The sequence below is a fragment of the Periophthalmus magnuspinnatus genome, chromosome 18 (genome assembly GCF_009829125.3).
Source record: "Periophthalmus magnuspinnatus isolate fPerMag1 chromosome 18, fPerMag1.2.pri, whole genome shotgun sequence".
Classification (NCBI taxonomy): Eukaryota; Metazoa; Chordata; class Actinopteri; order Gobiiformes; family Gobiidae; genus Periophthalmus; species Periophthalmus magnuspinnatus.
This window is the reverse complement of record NC_047143.1, coordinates 6,888,895-6,894,971: the sequence shown is the minus strand read 5'-3', so window position 1 is coordinate 6,894,971 and position 6,077 is coordinate 6,888,895. Positions and strand designations below refer to the sequence as shown.

The following is a 6,077-nucleotide window of genomic DNA, read 5'->3' as shown; positions in this document are numbered from 1 at the left end:
GGCTGGCCTGCTTGTTTACGTGCTTGTCTTAAATGAATGCGCTCACTGTAGTGGCTCAAATCTCCAAAGAGCTGCAGTTAGAGGCTTAGGGGGCAGAGCTAGGGGCCTGGTTGGAGGCTAATGAACACCTTTGGGCTTTACTCCTTACAGCACAACCGTGAAAACCTCATCTCAATCGCCTTTTGTCTATCTTCAAAACCCAGGTTCTCATCTCATGTTTAGGGCTGTGTTATTCATCTAATTCCATTCAAATCAGGATCCAGTTGTTTAAAATTGTAAAATAATTGTTTTCTTTTAATGAACAGGTCAAAAGCCAATTAAAAAATGTTGGAGGAATACATTTGAGTTAATTAGTCTGTTTTGTTTATGCTGATATAAACTTGAAAGAGTATTAGTTTTTAAAGGAAATCGAGATGAGTTATTATTATTTTTTTTTTTTTCACAATCCAATGGTACAGTGTATTCTCCCAACTATGAAATCTGCATCCTTCTTTAGATTTTTTTAAAGCTTGGAATTTCATGCCTGTCCCTACACCTTTTCTTCCACACTAAACCATATAGAGTTTCAAACATCACCTGAAACTGATCCGCGGTAGTATTGTCACATACGACGTGATGTCACACAATAGGAGCAGCCTCCAGGCCACTTTGAGACCAATTTCACACTAAGGAAATTTCCACTCCGTACCTATAGTAGAAATAGGGATTAGATAGAGATTTTAAATGATACGTAACTGTGCATATCTATTATTATTATTAGTTGTAGCAGTTGGAGTAGTAGTAGTATGTATGTATTTAGTTTATGATACAAAAAATACACCACTGGTTGAATTAATCCAACAATATCAACCTGTTCTAAGGATATTATATTAAAAATGTATACAATTCCACATTATGGTATTAAAATATATACTGTACTTATAAATGGACATAGCTAAGGTGCTAGCTAGGGCTTTTGAAATAGGAAGTGAGCATCGGCGCTCTTCCAGCTCCATCGACTCTGGCTCCAATTCACTTTCTATTGAGAAACTGTTGCCCCTCTCCCCACAACTGCTGCTGTCTCTGGATTGGCTCGTTGGTTGCTACGATAATCCCAGTTGGAATTTCAAATGTGGAACTTGGCTGCAAATTTGCCCCTAAAACCGCAAGCCTCAACGAGCTTTATTTGGCTGGAGCTGAACGCTATCGATGACGTCACAGTCCCTTACTCTACTGAGCAATAACATCTCCATGGAGACAAGTAAGTGACTACCAACCAGAAAAGTAATACACTCCACTTTTAAGAAAAACGAATACTTCAAAACCACTCAGATATATTCATAAACTGGTGCAGCTGGTGTGAAGACTGGAGTCACACCTGCAGAAGTGTGCCATTGTTTTGTACAGCACAGAACATTTCCATAAATCCACAGCCCCCGCTACGTCTTGTGTTCCTGATTAATCAATTCTGTGACTCATCTTTCCACCAGTGTGTTGAAGTAACAGAAAGAGCCCTCCGTCATTTGCGTCACTTCTTTAAATATTTTCAACGTCAGATCAAATAGAGAAAAATTCTGCTGGTTTGATGGTTCGAGGTTGAGTCATTGCCAAGATGAACAAAAGAAAGTTTATGCTCCTTACCAACATGATCATGACTCGTTTTGCACATTACATAGACTCATCGTTAGTACTAGATTCCTCTCATTGTTTTCTGTAGAGCATCTGACCATAGACTGTATAAAAAAGGTGAATTAAGTGAGTGTGACATCACCCATAGCATTCAGCTCTACCCAAATAATGCTCGTTGAGGCTAGCAGTTGTAGGAGCAAATTTGGCGTTGGCAGTTTAAGGTAACGCCCCTTTCCGTCTGCACCGCTACCATGGAGTGGGAGCTTAGCAACGCTGCCAATCAAACCTGTTGCTAGTGCCAACGGGAGTGACCTAGGGGAAAGAAGGCGCCTGATTTGAGAGCAGGTTAATATGAACATTTTAAGACCAAAATGACGAGCCGGACAGCACCAGTCACGGAGAGAGGGACAACAGTTTTTCAATAGAAAGTAAATTGGAGCCAGAGTTGATGAAGCTGGAAGAGCACCCAAGTTATCTATATCTATTAATTTAGAGAGTCTATGCATTTGACATAAAAACCTGCATCATTCAGTTATTCATTTTAAATTTATTTTGAATGTTGGGTCTTAGTGCAGCAAAAATAGTGACTTCTCCTTCTGTTTTGTCTTACTGTCAAACATGGGAGCTATTAACACAAATTCTACCATGTAAAGCTGTTAATCCTGTATTTTAAGGGATTATGTTTAGCAGTTTGTCAATACATTGCTTCTCCAGGTGAAGGGATCCCACACCCGCCCAGAGAACAATGCTGAAGAAAAACAAAACCTAATCTAGGGCCAGCTCTTTAAATCTTCATCAAGACAAATGTTTGACAAAGGGAAAACCAGGAGCATAGAGTGACATCAAACAGAGCACACCTGTGTTGTTCCAAGCAAAGGCTCATGGGAAATGTGGTACATAATTATAGCACAGGGCCTGGCAGTGCAGTCCAAGCCCATTAAGGCCAGGTGAGTTAAATTAATTAGTGCATGGTAATGATGAATGTGTTTACTTTGACATCCATTTTCAAATTAACTATTTATTGACCTTCCAAACTTCTCACTAGACTCCAGTATATTCAGAACTTATTTCTCCTCAGCCAGCACCTCCTCCTCCTCACCCACGTCTCCTGCTCACCTCTACCTCCTCCTTTGTCTCATCCGCACATCCACCTCACCTGCACCTCCTCTTCACCCACACCTTCTCCTCACCCGCCCCTGCTCACCCCTACCTCCTCCTTCTCCTCACCCGTACCTCCTTCGTCTCACCTGCACCTCCCTCTCACCTGCATCTCCTCTTCAGCCACACCTTCTCCTCAGCCGCACCTCCTCCTCATCTGCACCTCATCCTCATTCACACCTTCTCCACCTCCACCTCCTCCTCCTCACCCATAGCTCCTTTACCTCACCCGCAACTCCTCATCTGCACCTCCTTCGCCTCAAATGCACCTCCTCCTCCTCGCACCTGCACCTCCTTCAACTCACCCGCACCTCCACCTCACCCACATCTCCTCCTCACCTGCACTTCCTTTGCCTCACCCGCACCTCCTTCATCTCACCTGCACCTCCTCTTCACCTGCATCTCCTCCTCCTCACCCCCACCTCCTCCTCACCCACTTTTCCTCCTCATCCGCACCTCCTCCGCACCCGCACCTCCCCTCCTGAACACATCACCCCTGTCCTCAGAGATCTCCGCTGGCTCCCCATCCCCCAGCGTATCCAATTGTAGCTCCTCACCCTTGTGTACAAGTCACTCTGTAACCTGGATCCCCTGCCTACCTGTCTGAGCTCCTCCACTATCACACACTCACTTGTGCTCTCTGATCAGCTGATGGCAACCTCCTGCCTCCCCCCATCAGAACTAAACATGGGGGGACAGGGCCTTCTCCCCTGGTGCCTCCACCCTCTGGAAGTCCCTGCCCAAACACATCAGAGACTCATCCACACTCACCTTGTTGAAAAAAGCCCTGAAAACTCGCCTGTTAAATTGTGTGAAGCATCTCTGAGTGTCATGAAAAGTGCTATATAAGTGTTAGGCATCATTATTATTACTATGGAAGCAATAGCAAAGGATTGTACCTTTTGGTTAACGATGCACTTAGTAACTTTTCTGTTTGGATGGCCACCACATGCTTGTCTCCATGGAGATGTTATTGCTTCACCTGAAATACTCCACAATATAGCATTTAACTTACTTTTCTTGCATTGATTCAATACTTGTCTCCACGGATACAAATATGTTTTTCATTCTAGGCAAAGCCATAGCGTCACTATGGAGACAAGCAACTGCCAAGTGATCTTATGCTAGAAAAGTGACATGGTACACCTTTAGCAGATTAAGACTGTCTGTTAATGTTAAGTCTGTTAATATTGCCCATTGCTCTTTGCATTGCTTATAATAATAATATATTTCTAGATTATTTTGACATATTTATTTATTTATTTGAGATTATAGCAACCAATTAGCCACATTCAGTGCTAAATAGGGCTTAATCTTTTCTACCCATGCATATGCACACTGTAAATGTATTTCTGGATTTCTCACTGTCACTAATTTATTCCATCTCATAATAGCCCATAGATTGGTACATTTATTTTACTTGCATTTCATTCTTTCATGCATAGGCTAATCCATTTCTGTCATTCATATAAGTCAGTCGTTATCCACCTGTTTGAGGCACCACCACACACAGTTGGAATAATGGAAGAGTGCGTGTGCGTGTGAGTTAGATTCCCCCATGTTGTTGTTCCAGGTCCATTAGTAGAAGCAGAGAGAGAACTCCCAGAGGTGGGCTGGGTTCATGTGTTTGTTTTTCTCAAGGCTTCTGTTGGTCCTAATGATGTCACCACTAATTGTATTACACACATATACTTCCTGCTCCCACAAGGTCCCAGTTCTATATAGGCTACTTAATATGTACACATTCAGAGCCTATTATATTATAAAGAATACAAAACATCATATTCTAAGATAAATCCTCTTCAAAAATATACCCGGAGTCATGTTTTGTTTCATTCACACATGTTTGAATTATCCTGCATTATTAGTCCATCTACATCCCCAAATCTCAAAACGCTCTGTTCCACCTTGTGATGTCATGAAGTGGTAGTTTTCAAGTTAACAGCTACCTTTTATGTTTAATTTAGTACCGATTGGCAATACCAAGGCTGAAATTATCCAAATGGCTCTAGTGAAGGTGTGTGGAGTTCAAAAACACAGTGGAAAATTTCTTGTATTATCACATGACATGACAAGGTGGAACAGAGTGTTTTCAGTTTGAGAAAAGAACAGCCCAAATAAGCAGAGTTTTGTGTGTTAAACATGTGAGAATGAAACAAAACACAGCTCCCGGCATGTTTGTGATGAGGAAACAATGTTAACATAGATCAGAAAATGTGGTAATATGGGCTTGAACATTGACGTGTGCATGGATACTGTACCAACTGTACCAAGGCTTGTATTGACCTAATTATGTTTTTTGTTTTTTTATATATGTATTTAAGTGTCACTTTGTCAAGCAGTGGTGGAAGGTAACAAAGTACAAGTAGTAAAGTACTTTGATTAAGTACAATTTTTCAGTGGGTACTTTTCCTTTTTACTTCACTACATTTGAGAGCAGGTATCTGTACTTTCTACTCCACTGGGCTGGAAAAAAACAAACAAACAAAAATTCATATGATTTAAGGGTTTACCATTTTTGTGGTAACAGACTGATTAAGGTTTCCAGTTCAAGGTTTGGCTTTAACCAAACAAAAATAAATATACAAAATTCATAAGAAAAATTAAGAAATTGATTCGTATTGCTAAATATGTAGCATTGTTTAATCAATTTTATTACATTTAACATCAAATTAACAACACTTTATCCAAATCTTTGTGGAATACTTCAGCTTTTTACAATAAAAGTACATTTTTAAATGGGTAGTGATACTTGTGATACTTTTACTTGAGTAACTTTTTGTCTCTGTATCTGTACTTTTACTTAAGCAACAAAATTGAGTACTTCTTCCACCACTTTTGTAACACCCCATAGCTGCACATTAAACTTGAGGGTCAAACTATTCAGAATAGTAACACATTTGTAATACATTTCTATAGTATATTGTGCAACCATAATAATAATAATACCTGGCACTTATTTTTCCTTATAACTGGAAATCCATTACCACTTAAAGGTGAATCGTACCCTATGGCAAAAAGTGTAATTGTTCACCTTCAAATATCCGAGCCTGCGGCATACCCCAAACCTGGCAGTGGTCCAATGTGCCTGGAAACGTGCTAATCTTTCACTCCATTTCACTCATTAACTCCCATTCCATAGTGTTCCCAGGGTGGTTGACATATAAACAGTCATTTCTGCTTGGCTGGGGCTAAAGAAACTTGGGTTAGACAGGGTCACAAAAGAGTTAAACACTAACTTCTTCCCCCTGCCCAATTCCCGAATGATTCCCAAATAATCCATCTTTGCCCTCTGCACCTAAAGCCGTGAT

The 6,077-nt window shown here is 40.8% G+C and overlaps 1 protein-coding gene across 1 annotated transcript in view; it reads right to left on the bottom strand.

The window, feature by feature from the left end:
* The window catches only part of rell1 (RELT like 1), a 112,848-nt gene that overhangs the window by 73,527 nt on the left and 33,244 nt on the right, over positions 1-6,077 (bottom strand). The gene's annotated exons all lie outside the window — the stretch shown is intronic.